Below are 16,469 nucleotides of genomic sequence, written 5' to 3'. Positions count from 1 at the left end.
AATATTTAAATCATTCTGTAGTAAAAGTTATTAAACAATATTAAACAATGAAGGAGATAATATCGGTGCTATATATGTATCCTTGTGTGACTACATATTCCTATACGTCAATATTAATATTAATATAGGTAATCACACTATATATGTATGTATATATTTTATGTTTATTATTTGTATATAAATAGTGTGTATTTGTACTATATACATAGACGCACAAGTACACACACATAGATAAAATTATGTAAAATCCAACAGTAATGGGCAAAAGATCCAAACAGACAACTCAAGGAGTCACCAAAGAAATAAAAATGGTCAGTAAAGCAACAAAAAAAAGCTCAACTTCACTAACAATCACAGAAATTAAAATAGCAAAGAGATGCTACATCCACTGTTGTGCCTACCATATGGGCAAAAATGAAAAGTCAGTGTCCTATTTTGCCAAGGACATGGGGAAGGAGTTCTGCAGTGGGACCCCCATTGCTACCATCTATTGAAATGGCAGGTGTGCGTGCCTTCACCCCTGCAATTCCCTTTCCCATCCTTCATATTTATTTTGTGCAACAATATATGCAGAACATTTTCTTTTTACAAAAATGTGTATATATGTTTATGTATATGTATAGTTATTTAAATATACATCCATCTATAGTAGCACCCCTCCTACATCACTCTTATCAATTTAGCCTGATACATATTCTTAACCACATTTTCCTTTGAGATTTTTTCTTTTTTTTTTTAGTTACTTTATTCACTGACACTCTTAACCAGACTGTGGTTTTATGAGATGAAAGTGGGAATCGATCAGTTCCATCACTACTGTGACCTCAGTACCTGAAACAGCAGTTGACTCATAGTAGGCCCAGTAAACATTTTTCCAAACAATGGAAATGTTAGATGATATTTATTGACTAACTGATTACATGGGTGGTGGGTCATTAGGTTTGGCAAGACTGTAATGAGTTGTCTATTCAGTATGACCGAGATGTTAACAAGTATTTATATCCTTTACAGAGATGGGGAACCTTTTTTCTGCCAAGGGCCATTTAGATATTTATAACATCATTCATGGGTCATACAAAATTAACAACTGAAAAATTAGCCTGCTATATTTGGTCAAACATTTATTTAACTCACTCCTAACACATTGGCAGGGCAAGACCAAATGATTTTAAGGACCTCACTTGGGCCAGACATTCCCCACCCCTGCTGTTTAGCATATGTTCACAAATCAGAATACATAAATATACATGTTCGTTGGGCATTAGAATGTGTATTAAAGAATAAGGTATCTTGCTAGTCTATGCTTGGTAAGTGCCTCCTTTACTTCAATAAAGCCTTTTGGGAAAGAACATAGAAATGAAACAAGTGGTTAGAATTATCAAAGAAAGTAGAAAGGTGATTTTTTTCTTCCTAATACAAAGTGACAAAATCACTGTCACTTTACAGCACCTGCCCTAGAAGTGGCTTACAATCCAGTGGGGGAGACAGATTGTGCCCAGATCATGGAGGGGAAGGAGGAAGGTCAGGGTAAGTTTCTGCAAAGTAGGGTGTGCGCGCATGTGTGTGTGTGACAAGGACTGCCAACAGCTGAGTTGTGTGGGATTAGTAGGGATCCGTCATTATCTGGCTTTCAAATCAGAACACAAGTTATTTGTGGGGAAGGGGGGCAGTTTAACCCAGTGTCTGAAGTCTTTGATGAGGGTGAGAGCAGCGAAGGGCTCAGGGGTGGTTAGACTTCAGCTTGTCAGTTTTGTTTTCTGTCTCAGAATGTTCTCCACCTGCAGGAATACATGATATAGCTGCATGAAGGGGCCACATATAAGTCACATTCTAGTATCTGAATCATCTCCTGAAGCCGTATTCCGAGGTGGTATTTCTTAGTGGACCGAAGCCTGAGAGGTCAATGAGTGCCCAAAGGCAAGAGGACAGGCGTTTCAGGAAGGAAAACATTGAGAGATGAATGTTCTATGTATTGGTTTGATGTGTTAAATCCATTGACTGCTGTGCATCTGAAATGTAATAAACCTTCTACCCAAACCCTGTCTCTCTAGAATATGAAAGAAGCTTTCAAAGGGAAAAGCCTATTCTTTAGAAGAAGGAAAAGGCCATGAAAGTCTGTAATGCATTTCTAAATGTTGAGAAAGCACTTTATTGTTGAAAAAAATCATAGGGTGACGCTAGTGATACTTGGAGTCTGGCTCTGAAATTTGGACTGAATGGGCTATTCATCTCCATCCCCGCTATGGGTTTGATTTATGTTTTGCTCATTGAAATAACAGGTGCACTAAACTGCCCACAATGGCTGGTGATGTGGGCATTCTGTGTATATATCTTCTGGCAAGTACCACTTACTATTAGAGGTGAAGTCATCTAAAAGAAATGGCCATAGAATGATCATAAAGCTTTCGGTAGTAGATATTCCTGATATATGTACAAAAATATGGCATTTAAAACCATGTGAGGGGATAAATCACCAGTTTTGTAAAAATCAGTGCCAACTGATAGGAAAACAGCAGCGGGCTTGGCAAATGGAAAGAGAGTGAACTGTGAGGTCTCATCCGTCTCCAGTTCCTGTGATTACATGATTAAATATTAGTGTCCAAAACAAGTGAGGGAGATACCAGCTCTTGAAATACCAAATATAGGCCAGAAAATACTGCCAATAAATACTCCACTGAGACAAATCCAGATTAATAAGGGGCCAAAAAATGGGGATGAAGAGTTCTTTCCCAGGTAGCTAATTAGAAACTTCGCAGAAACTGCGATTGAATGAACAGAAAAATACGCAATGCATCCAGATTGTAAAAGAAGAAATAAAATGATCACTGTTAGCAGATAACATAATTTTGTATATAGAAAATCCTTAGAAATACACACAACTAAATAAATGAGCATAGCAAGGTTGCAAGATTCAAGATCAATGTGTAAAATAAGTTGTAATTCTACACTAGCAATGAATGATCTAAAAATGAAATTAAGAAAACAATGCCCTTCACAAGAGCATCAAATAGAAAAAAACAACAGAAAACACTTAGGAATAAATTTGACAAAGGGCAAGGAAAACTCATTCTGGAAACTAGAAAAGGTTGAAAGGAAAATTTAAAAGATCTGAATAATTGCAAATACATCCCACGTTCACGGACTAGACGACCTAATGTTGTTTAGGTGGCAAAACTCCCCAAACTGATTTACAGATTCAATGCAATGCCCATCAGAATTCCATCTGATTTCTTTATAGAAATTGACCAGCTGACTCAAATTCACATAGATTTTCAAGGGGCCCAGAATATATAAAACAAAATTAAAAACTAAGAACAAAATAAGAGGACTCAAACTTCCCGATGTCAAAACTAACCAGCAATATTAATCCAGGTACTGGCACAGGACCGCTATAGAAATCAATGGAATACAGTGATGGTGAACCTTTTGAGCTCGGCGTGTCAGCATTTTGAAAAAACCCTAACTTAACTCTGGTGCCGTGTCACATATAGAATTTTTTTGATATTTGCAACCATAGTAAAACAAAGACTTATATTTTTGATATTTATTTTATATATTTAAATGCCATTGAACAAAGAAAAATCAACCAAAAAAATGAGTTCGCGTGTCACCTCTGACACGTGTGTCATAGGTTCCCCATCACTGGAATAGGATATAGAGCCCAGAAATAGACCCATACATCTATGGTCAACTGATTTTCCACATGGGAGCCAAGACCATCCAATGGGGGAAAATGGTCTTTTCAACATATGGTGCTGGGACAACCACCAAAGTTGGATGCTAACCTCCTACCAAATACAAAATTAACTTTAAATGGATCAGAAACTTACACGTAAGAGGGAAAAGCATAAAGCACTAATTCATTTATAAAAGGGGGACCTACTTTGCGTTGACATTTCTCCAAAGAAGAAAGGTAGACAAAGGTCACATGAAAAGATTTTGAGTATCCTAGAGATACCACTCCCCACTCACAAAAATTATCCTAATAAAAAAGATGAAAAATAACAAAGGTTAATGAGGACGTGAAGAAATTGCAGGTACACATATAAAATAATGCAATGGACTTGGGAAACGGTGTGGAAATTCCTCAAAAGTTAAACATGTAGTTACCATATGACCAGCAATTCCCAGATATACACCAAAGAGAATTGAAAATGTCTCTCCAAAAATCTACGTGAATGTCCATAGCAATATTTTGTTGAATAACTGAAAAAGTAAAAACAACCCAAATTTCCATCAGCTGATGGATGAGTCAATAAGAAAAGAATGTTCTATCCATGTACACCATCAGACCTAACAAGAAACTACATGCTACTTCATTCTAGAACATGAATAAATCCTGAAATATGCTCAGGGTTAGGATTTGAAAACAAAAGGCCACATACTGTATTATGCCACTCAAACAAAATATCCGGAATCAGCAAATCAGCAGAGAAGAGAGTAGATTAGGGGTTACCAGGGGTTAGACAGTGAGGGGAATGCTTCAGTGGCGGCTAAGGGGTATAGGGTTCCTTTTGAATGATAAAAGTGCTATAAAATTGACTGTGGTGGTTGAATTATTGAACTCTGTGAATTTAGGTGTTAAAGAAAACGGAATTCTACATTTTAAAAGTATGCACTGTTATGTGATTTATATCTCAATAAAGCTTATATTTTTAAAAATGAAGTAATGAGAGATGAACATATGGGCATGAGAAAACATTTTAATAAACATGTGATTGTAAATCTTTTCTTCATTCTCTACACTATTTACATACACAACAAACATCTGTAACATGGCTCATATTCTAGCGGTTGAAAAACACTGATTTAGTCTGCTTTATACTGTAAACTAAGCTAGGAAATTATCTAGCAATCATCTTAATAATATTATGCAGAAATAGCTTTTGCTACAAATGGCCAGATAATTGAAGCATATTTATGTCTATAAACATAAAAATAATTTCATTTTTCTACTTGATCCAACATCTGTTTAATAATTTTTTATAAAGTTCTATAAATTGATGAATAAATAAGATGACAAAACATGACTTTGCCATAAGGAAAATACTTTTCCTCAGCTTTGACAATTTAGTTCACTCAGAGATATGCATGCATCATACGCATCCAGAAATTCTTCTGTGAATACACAGGTTCCAAGTGTGTGTGTTTGCATAAGTTACTCCTATGCTCACTAAAGATACTATAAAAGTTATAGACATATGCATAGCTACGAAAAGTTAAATTTAATAAAATTGTATGGATTCTGATAGCTTTAGGTTTTTCCGTTTTCTTCTTTTTCCTATAATTGCACATAATTATAAACCTTGGCTTATCAGCTGCTTCAACATTTCCTGCTTTTGCACTTGTAGGCAAGACAGGATTAGTCGTCGTCAAATATTATAAATTCGGTACAAATGCAGTAAACGTGCGGGAGGCTGATAAAGGGGGGAGGCGAGATAGAATGACCGCACGACAGCCGTGAACACCATCTGTGGGTGGCAGGAAGCGATGGCTTGCTTTAGCTCAGGCAGTTACCGTTTTTTACATCCATAATAATTCAAAGTACAAGAAATTCTGCAAAGACTGTTTCATACCTCGGTTCTGTATTGTGCTACTAATGTGCTAGTGGTGAAAATACCAACAAACTTGCTAACTGAATCACATTCTGAATTTTTCGTTGTCAATTAATGTTTATATTACAAAATACAGATTTATGGGGAATGAAAGAAATAAGATTTGCTCGGGAGGTTTTTCCTTGTGTGTGCGAATGGGCTGCAAGGCCACGGATTAGTCTGTCTATGTGCAGATAAGGGTGTCACTGGGACAGCCTGCCTCACCTTTTCAACATCTGGCCATTACTGTGCATGGGCAGGTTTCGCTATCCTGACCAGTGTAAGAAGCGGATGACTCCTCAGTCTAAATGCATGCTGCACCACGGCCTGCGCTTGCAGCTATAAATTGAATTAATTGCTGTCATTGAAACCAGCTGTTGACTCGGTTATAAAAGCCTTTTTTTTTTTTTTTCTAGCTGGGCCCAGAAACTTTGACAAATTTTGGATCAGTATTAAAGACATATTTGGAGCATGCTGAGGGAGGGGACTTGGACTGGTGAAACCCATGGCTCCACCTCCAGCCCACTTGAGGCCAATGCTCCCTGATCCACATTAAGTCCCCTCCATCTGAGATGCTGAAGGGCAATGGGCAGCTGAGCTGGCCACACTCAGGATTGAGGGGCTCGGGCTGTTATTATATGGAAAGCCATAATGGGCCATTTTCAAAGAGATGAGGGGAGTAGGAAGCAAGCCACCCAGAGCTGAAATTGAAACAGAGACAGTGGCATGAGAGGCGTGGCAAAGAAGTGTGCCAGAGTTCTGAGAACTATGTGGTCCTGGTGGCTTTTCCCAGTGAAGTTACCTAGACTTATCGTTCCTCATACCAGGTACATTTCTAGAAGATTCCTCCATACCCTTTACTTACAATTCACTCAGGTGGGTTTCTACTCCTTGCAACTCAAAGCTATTTGTCCAGAATGGTCAGTGAAATAGCACAGTGTTAAAAGTTCCAGAAAGCTTGGCTGTTCAAAAATGTATACACATTTCTATTTTCTCATCCTTCCCTCCTTCCTTTTTTTTCCTGAAATGTGCAACAGAAACCTCTTGTCTCCGAGGGGAAGCACCTTCTCTCGCTTTAGAATTCAGGGGTAACAATCCTGTGGGTAATGATTATTTGAGTTGCACTGCACCATGTAAATTAATCTATTGCTTTGGTAGCTCTGCTCCAAAACCCAGGGCCAGTCTGAGAGCTCAGAATGAACTAATTAATTAGGCAGACAGCAAAATCAAACACATCTCAGGGTGGACTTCTGCGCTGCAGAAGAAAGGGAGGCATGACGGTCATGCGGTAGCTGTGGCTGAAGTAGAACCAGGCATCCATGGGCTGAGTGATCTCATGCCTCACCCGGACGGTCTAGTTCAGGCCCACAGGAAACTCCTGGCCCTGAGAGGCTGCTCTTAAGGGCCTGGTAAAGAGAACACTGTTGGTCTCTGACCAAAAGGCAGTCTGCCCCATTAACAATCCAGGAAAAAATGTAAGCGTTCCATTTCTTCTCCCATAAACAGTATCTCCTGGGACTAAACGAAGCCTCAGGGGAGAGGCAGTCAACCTATTCACGTTTGGTCACCAAGAAATCCAGTTAAATAAATGCAACTAGAAAAAAAGTCTGTCGTAAAGACACATGTGAACTTCATGGTACCACTAACATAAAAACATTCAATCCTGTAAAGAATTTTTGTGAGTTTATTTGAGCCAAACTGTCAACAATTGCCAGGAAGCAGAATCTCAACATATTGGGCTAGTGCTCTGAAAATGGCTGCTTTTCACTTACTTTTAGAAATTTCCATCAGAGGAGACCTAAGTGGGTTACATGAAATCCATTGGTGCTAGAGTAGGCAGGTGGGAGAAAGCAAAGCAGGGAAACTTCTGGGATTGGATAACATACTTCTTTTACACAGGTGAGTGCAGGAGAGTTAAAGGTGGATAATGACCATGAGAGCAATAACAATGAGGGAATTTGTGGTCTGTACCCTGGCAGATTGGTTGTGCCCTGAGGGATCTGGAGAAAGGGAAGTTACAAGTTATCCTGACATCCCACAGGTATGTTATCTTAGATGTAAAAAGACAAAAGACTCAGTAAAGATTGAAGTTGATCTTTGTCAGGGAAGATACCAGCCTACCCGCTATAAACTGCATTTTAATTTAAAAGTTTTAATTTCAGACCACCCTTTGTGGTTACTTTAGGTCTCTGAGTTTGCAAGGCCACCAAGCAGGCCTTCCCTGAGTTAGGTTAGCATGTGGCCCCTTTTTGTCCACAGCACCAAGGAAAGAAATGGAGCCAAACTCCTGAAGGACCAGGAGTCTCAGCTGGACTCTGTTGGCTCAGCCAGGAAAACGACACACTTCCCAAATCTCATCCTTATTGCCCTAAATCGCCCCCCCCTCCCCACTGCCCATGTAATTCCAAGACTCTGGGAAGCCCCATCTCCAACTGCTCAGTCCCTTTGGTCAGTTTCCTAACAAGGGCCTCTGAGGTGGAGGTTTGGAGGTTTGTGTGCTGGGACATATTGAGTTCACTCAGCAAGGACACCTGTGAGGGCACAAGGGTCGCAGGGCCCAGCAGAGTGACAGGTGAATGACAGCTGGTCTCACAGGAAGAGTTGGGCTCCCAACTCATTGACCCCATAGGCCAGTGATGGCGAACCTTTTGAGCTCGGCGTGTCAGCATTTTGAAAAACCCTAACTTAACTCTGGTGCCGTGTCACAAATGGAAATTTTTTGATATTTGCAACCATAGTAAAACAAAGACTTATATTTTTTATTTTTATTTTACATATTTAAATGCCATTTAACAAAGAAAAATCAACCTAAAAAATGAGTTCGTGTGTCATAGGTTCACCATCACTGCCATAGGCCAAAGAACCAATGTGAAGGGTTTTCCAACTACTAATTTCAGGGTCCCCCCAAAAGTGTACACATACTTTAACACCTTGAACCCAAGAAGGCCCTTTTAGGAAAGTGTGACACTCACAGTGGATGAGGCTAGCAGAGCTGCAAACAGGGCTTCCTCCAGGGGACTGGCGATGCTTTTAAAAAATTCAATTACGTGTTTTCACTTGCCGTTAGTACAAACAGAAAAATAACAGGCCCACTTGCCTCCTCCCCACTGGGCCTTCCTCAGGGCTAATTAAAGTGCACTCTGCCAAAGCCTAAATCGGTCAGCTGCAGGCAATCCAAAGATTTAAAGGGCCACACACCCAATCAATGCCTGGCCATCAGTAACCAGCATTGTGTTTGGAAAGGGCCACAATAAAGCTCCTCATTAACTTGAATGCTGGGAAGTCCCCGTGAAAACATCAGACCAACAATTTATTGCCAAAGATTTATAGACTAGACTTCGTCACTACACAAAGAATTGATAAGTGATCAATGAATCTCTACAATGTATAGCATAATCGATAGGAATTTGGGAAAGAGATAGAAAGACATTAATAATTTACATTTTATGTAGGGGTCTGTTTCTAAAGGTTAAGGGCTCCATAAATCACATAAGAGCTGGTGAGAGCTGGACTACAGATACAGAATTGCTGTACTAAATGTAGTATTTAAACGGAAAGAATTGGGGAGAAAGTCAACACTGTCTTAGGTAGCACTAAACAGATTTTAAAATATTCTGGAGGTTTTTGTTCCTCAACCTGGTCTTGCCAAATGCTGTTGGCTACTCTGTTCCCTAGTCCTTTTGCTCATCACTTTATTAATAATTCTAAATAATTACACAGAAACCTATTTCTGTGTCTGAGTTACCCAGACCTATTTTCAAGAAGGACCCTTAGCCACGCCCCAGGCTGACTTAGGACACCTTTTCTGTTTGGAGGCCTCTGGTTAGTGCTCTCCCATGCAGACTCACTATGTTCAGCTGTCTGCAAAGGAGGCTATTCATGAAAATGGAAGTTCTGAGTATCTTACACCCGTAGGAATTTTGATGCTATCAAGTTTTGTTGAAATAAACACAGAGATTTATTCCAAGTATTTAAATATATTCATTAAAGTGCTCAGTAGGATAAAAAGGATGCTGGGTCTCTCCCGTGGTTTCTGTTTTCTCTAAATGTTAAAACTTATCACAGTTTACATCTCGCCTGCCATAAATAGCAAGGTCTTCAATCTCTCCCTGAATGTCACATACCAGTAGTCCCAAGCACTCTTATTGTTGTTGGCAGAATGTGGTTCAGTCCTTATTTATTTCTTTTTTTTGTTAATCCTTACCCAAGGGTATTTCTTCCACTGACTTTTATAGAGAGAGTGGAAGGAAGGGGGAGAAGGGGAAAGAAATATCCATGTGTGAGAGAGATATTGATTGGTTTCCCCCAGCACGCACCCTACCTGGGTCCAGGGATCAAATCTGCAACCCAGGTACCTGCCCTTGACCTGGAATCAAACCCACGAACCTTCTATGCAGGCCTGGTCACCCCTTACTGCCCCTCTGCCGGCCTGGTTGCTCCTAACTGCCCCCTGCCGCCAGCCTAATCACCCCCAACTGCCCCCCCTGCCAGCCTGGTTGCCCCCAACTGCACCCCCCCACCGGCCTGGTCACCCCTAACTGCCCCTCCTCACTGGCCTGGTTGCCTCTTACTGCCCCCCCTACCAGCCTGGTCACCCCCAACTGCCCCCCTCTGCCAGCCTGGTTGCCCCTAACTGCCCGCCCTGCCAGCCTGGTCGCCCCATGCAGCCTGCTCGTTCAGTCATTTGGTCGTCCCTCACTAACACCCCTTGCCGTCCTGATCGTAGGGAGCCATCTTGTGAGGGCATCAGGGTTAATTTGCATATTACCTCTTTATTATATAGGAGGATGTCATCAAGTATAAAACAAAATAGATACCTATCTGTGGGTGATTGCTTAAATAAATAATTATTAAATAACTACATATTATAATAAATAGCATACTATATATTATAAAGCATATCATGTGTAGTGTACACTTTAATCATTGTATTATATTTCATATATTTATATAATTAAATAATCACACACAACTGTAATGGAATAAAAAGCAACTAACTGAAAATTTGACAATGATCGTTTATTGATATGTACTATACCAAATATATAAAGGTAAACATAGGGTTATAAAGTCACTGCTATTGAATAATCCATGCTTAAGAAAATATGTTATATACATGTCTATGTTTAAATAGTTATGTATAGAGGTAAGTTTGAAAGGATGTGCCTCAAAGTGTGAGTACTGGGGATCACTAAATTTGGAATATAATTTTCTCTTTTTCCTTTATACGTCCCTAAGTTGGTTGACTTTTATAGCATACTGCATTTTATAATCAAACAAAAAAAATAAAACTACTTTCCTTTTGGAATTAAATCACTAGGTAAAGTGGCTGTCATGAATCATGGCCAAAGAAAATAGCTCTTCTTAAATAATATAGTCTTCTGTATCTAAAATTTCATAAATAAAACTATAAAACAAGTCACGTTCATGTACTCGTGAAGGTTGGCCGATAGCCAAATGCAAAGGTTACTACATCTAAGACTAGGAAGCACCAAAGACAGTTCTGCTGGGTTTATTGAAAAGTTCTTGTGTTATTTAAATAATATCGTATGTACATTCTCAAGCTGTAGCTTTGTTTATATTTTCTCTAAAGATATACTCTCAAGTAATAAAATATATTTATAGTTATATTTGCCAACTTGATCTTTACAAATAAGTAGGATTTTTTTTTTCTTTTTTCTTTCCTAAACTGCATTAGAGACTATGGATATGTGAAGGTAACTTTTACTTGGCTTATATGGGTATCACATGATGCAATATATTACTGCGCTTTTTACACAGAGGAGTTTTAATTCTATAAGTTGTTTACTTTGGGGTGAAGATTTATTAAGTCATGCAAGTGTATATAAGCTTTACTATAGCATTTTTGATGACAAATCACATAATAAATTGTGTTATTTCCATGATTTTTATTTTCATACAATGAGGAATTTAATTGGAAATCTGTTCATGGGCTTTATTTCATTACTGAGGCTATATTGCCTGCTGGAATGGGGATAAGATATATGATTTTAATTTAGTTTTCTAAGCTTTTGATGGAGAATGCTCTGCAACTTTTACCTGACATATATCAGATCAAAATTTACTATTCCCTTTCCATCTGGGAGCCAACCACGTGGTGGTTTCTATGTGCCAGTTTGCCTACCTCATGTCACCCTCTTTTTATCTCCTCTTTAGCACTTGAAACAAAGATACAGAAATTCTAGTCTCTAGGCATCAATAATCTGTATGATAAAGAGTCCACCCCCTTTCAAAATTTTTTTAAGTCAGTCTTTGAAAATAGGTTTCCAAGCAACAGATTAACCTAAAATATAATCACATCAGATATAAAATGTCCATATTCCCATTTCCTCAAGAAAAAAGACCAGAAGACCATTGTAGGGAATTTAATTGATTTACAAATGACTAGTACAGACTCATGTATAAAACATCATAATAAGAGAAAGGGTTTTATCATGAAAACGGAGCCAAAGTCCTAAGTCCCATATCTATCATGAAGGGATTAAAGCCTTAAGCATTGCACTGCCCTGGAAATGAAGGGCGTTGCCAAGTCTCCACTTCCAGTGTTTCTGGGTGGGATTGCATTGGCTATTCAGTCATTCAGTATCTTGTTGCTATCCATTTCCGGGAGGATTAACTCTAATTAAATGAATTCTCTTTTTCTCAATATTTATTTAAAACTATTCCCTAGACGGTCTTAGCTTATGTTTAAATAACTTGGGAACTTATTTCATGTGGAAAATCAAGAAACTGAAACTTCAAATTTCAGTTATTAAGCTTTTCTTCTTGAGGAATCTAATGATAGGGTGTTGGCGCGCTTAGTAACAACAGCAGAGAGCACTTAATGAACGTATGAATATGCAGGAGAGGAGAGAGCTGATTTAGAAACCTGGGACTCTCCCTGCTCTCCTTGGCTTTGCTTTAATTTCATTCCACGACGATTTCCACCTGCGTATTTGTAAAATAACTTCCTCAAAGGTGAGCTCAAGACATCTCAGTATATTGGATAGACTTTATTCATAAATGGATCATTTCATCATTATTCATTATTTTACTAATAGGCACAGAATCCAGCCAATTTAGGGACTAGGAATGGACACCTGCAGGGACCCACCTGCAAACAGCTGGAGGCAATCGAGAGATCTGAAATTTTGGTGACACCCTATTCATTACTTTTGTCTTTTTTTTTGAGAGAGATATATATGTATATATATATTTCAATTACAGTTTGCATTCAACATTATTTTGTATTAGTTTCAGGTGTACAGCACAGTGGTTAGACAGCCATATACGTTATCAAGTGTTTACCCGAAATTGTGGTAAAATATATGTATCGTAACTTTTACCATTTAATCATTTTTAAGTGTAGCCTTCAGTGGCAATAAGTGCACTCACACTGTTATGCAACCATCATCACCATCCATCTCCAGAATTTTTCATCTACACAAACTCAAACGCTATCCCCATTAAACACTAACTCCCATTTCCCCTTCCCTCTCACCTGTGGCAATCGCCATTCTAGTTTCTGTTTCCATGAATCTGACCACTCTAAGGACCTCATGTGAGTAAAATCATACGTGATGTGGCCTGTTGTAGCCAGCTGATTTCCTTAGCACCATGTTTTCAAGCTTCCTCCATGTTGTAGCATGTGTCAGAATTCCCTTCCTCTTTAAGGCTGAATAATATTCCACTGTGTGCATAGGCTGCGTTTTGTTTATCCATTCTGTCAGCGGACAACTGGGTTGCTTCCACCTTTTGGCTATTGTGAATGCTGCTGCTATGAACACGTGTATGCAAATATCTGTTCAAGTCCCTGCTTCAATCCTTTGGATGTATACCTAGGAGTGGTCATTTAATTTTTAATTTTTGAGGAACCGCCATACCATTTTCCACAGAGGCTGTACCACTTTATATTTCCACAAGCAATGTACAAGTTTTTCCAATTTTTTTGCATCCTTGCTAACACTTCTTGTTTTCCATTTTGGGGGAGAGAGGTGTTGTTATTTTTTATAATAGCCATACCAGCGGGTGTGAAGTGCTGTTACTGTCCTTTTAAGGACAAACGTCTGGAAAGGGTGCTGTTATAGGAAATGTTTCTTCCATTTTTATTATACAAGGTGTCCCCTAGAAATGCATAAACACTCTGAATGATTATAAAGTCAGTATTTATTAACATACAGAGCATTTTCAAAATTTAAAAGAATCTACAGAAGTGAATAATTTTTTTACTCTATTTTATTTTTTTGTCAATGCCTGTTTTCAAAGTGATGACTGTTCTGATCCAGGCACTGCTGATAATGTGAAGCAATGATATTGCAAACATCAAGAATCATTTTGTTGGGTATTTGTGCACCCACAATTTGTCAACTTTTGCCAGTTTCATAAAGTTTATCTTTTATGTATCCCCATAAAAAAAGTCTAGTGGCACTTTAAGATAAATTTTCTTTGTTCAAAGCTTAGTCTGGCTTTACCCATTATTTCAAATCAGTTAAACCTGAAAAGACGTGAAAATTAAGTGAGTTACCAGCTGTTCAAGTGTGTATACATTTTGCAGGGGGACACCCTATATGTAGCAGGGAAAATAGCACATGGACCTATTTAAGGAAGGCCCAAGGCACCCCTCCTTCATGCTGCAGCCCAGACCCATTCATTCCTCCCTTCAGGGAGGCGCACACAGTGCTCACCATCTTCCCTCCGTTACTCCAGGCAATGGGGAGGGTGCAGAGTCGGGTAGAAGAGACCGACAACTAAATAAGCCATTAAAATTGCCATACGGGACGAGTCCTAAGCAGTCCAGGCTGGGGACACCGGGGGCACTTTCTCCAGGACACGGTGACCGTGTCCACACCTGAGTGAATACGCATCAGCCAACAGGTCAGGGGATGAGGAAATATTCCAGATGTCAGCAGCCAGGCCCAAAAGTGCACCAGGCCCTCCCGAGCAGATTCTAGTCGCTCAGTGTTTATTCACCAGGCACAAGGAAAAACACAGAACCGGCTGCCTCAGAAACACACTCTGACTAATAAGGAGATTCACGGGAAGGTCCCTGGTCCCAGTAGTTCGGCTCAGCACACGTGCCATGTGTCCACGGACGGCATTGCCTGCTTCTCCCCCAACACATACTTGGCTGATGTTTTCAATGAAAGAGGCAAAGGTGGTACAAAAGACCTTACCTGATCTCCTCCTTCAGCGACTCAGGGGTCATAGATGCTTCCCAGCAGAGGTGAGGAGACATCGGGGGTGGAGCCAGGCTGTCTGGAGAGGGGAGAGAGAGATCCGTTACTAAGTGGCCCTGGGAGACCAACTCAGGCTATCACAGGACAGACTAGGCACAAGGTATCACAGAGGTTCCTCTACAGCAGTGGTTCTCAACCTTCCTAATGCCACGACCCTTTAATACAGTTCCTCATGTTGTGGTGACCCCCCAACCATAAAATTATTTTCATTGCTACTTCATAACTGTAATTTTGCTACTATTATGAATCGTAATGTAAATATCTGATATGCAGGATGTATTTTCATTGTTACAAATTGAACATAATTAAAGCATAGTGATTAATCAATCACAAAAAAATACGTAATTATATATGTGTTTTCCGATGGTCTCAGGCGACCCCTGTGAAAGGGTCGTTCGACCCCCAAAGGGGTCGCGACCCACAGGTTGAGAACCGCTGCCCTATGGGCACAGACACAGGTGCTCATTCAGAGTATCGGTTCCGCTGGCCAGGTGGCTCGTTGGTTGGTGCCTCCTCCTGTACTACAAAAGGTTTTGGGTTCGATGACCGCAGGGACACACACATAGGTTTCAGGTTCATTCCGGGCTGGCTTCCACGGAAGGCAACCAATTGATGGATTGATGTCTCTCTCTCTCTCTCACTCTCTTTCAAATCAATAAAAACACTTATCCTTGGATAAGGATTTTTTTTTAAGAGTCCTGGTTCCCTTGGGCTGCTGTCACAGAGCACCCCGACCCCTACATGACAGCCTAGACCACATCCCTTCTCCTCCCCCAGTTGGGAAGCCCCAAGTGCACACCCCTCCTTCCACACCCGGCTCTCTCTCTGAAGGCCTCTTCCTCCTTCCCGGCTCCTGGCTCCTCCTGGCGGCGGGTAACTCCGAACTCTGCCCCCAGGGCCACAGACCTCCTTCCCCGCATCCCGTCCCCAGGAGGCCGCCTCACAGGACGCAGCCCGCTCCCCTGAGCCAACTTCACCTGCAGACCCTGGGCTCTCACCCCGGGTGCGCTCTGGGCTCTGGGGAGACCTCCTGCCTTTGGGGAGGCCGCTCCTCGCGTCTGTGCGCCCGTCACTGGGGAACTCGCAGCGGGGAGAAGGCGGGTGCGGGTCGCCCAGAAAGACAAGGCCGCAGAGCACAGGCTGTGGCCGCGACTCCTTCATTCGTGGTCACTACCTGCGGGCCGCCCACGGACCACGTGGGGGTGCAGAGTCCCCGGCGCCAGGGGAAGTTAACGGGGTGCTGACCCCGTCGCCCGCCCAGGCACCGTCCATCGATGTCACATCGCCAAACACAAGGGGCTCCCCATGTCACATCGCCAAAAACAAGGGGCTCCCCGTCCACCTGGGCTCGCCCGCTCCCAGGCCCCGGCCCCCGCCCCCGCCGCTACTCAGGGACCGCGTTCCTCTGAGAAAGCGGGGCACCTGCGCGGGGAGGAAACCGCGTGGAGGCCGCGGGAAAGGGGCAGGGTCTCCCCAGGACCCACCCGAGCCCCACATTTCTGAGCTTCCGCCTTCAGAGCAAAGGGTTTACCTGAGGCAGGAGCTCCCCACACCTGGCTCTGCCGGCTGCAGCCCAGCGAGGCCGGGGAGCCGGGCCACGCTGCCGGGACCTTCCCGCGCCATGGGGCCTGCAGCCGCG

This window comes from Myotis lucifugus, unplaced genomic scaffold (assembly GCF_000147115.1).
Source record: "Myotis lucifugus unplaced genomic scaffold, Myoluc2.0 scaffold_315, whole genome shotgun sequence".
Lineage (NCBI taxonomy): Eukaryota > Metazoa > Chordata > Mammalia > Chiroptera > Vespertilionidae > Myotis > Myotis lucifugus.
This window is presented reverse-complemented; position numbering follows the sequence as displayed.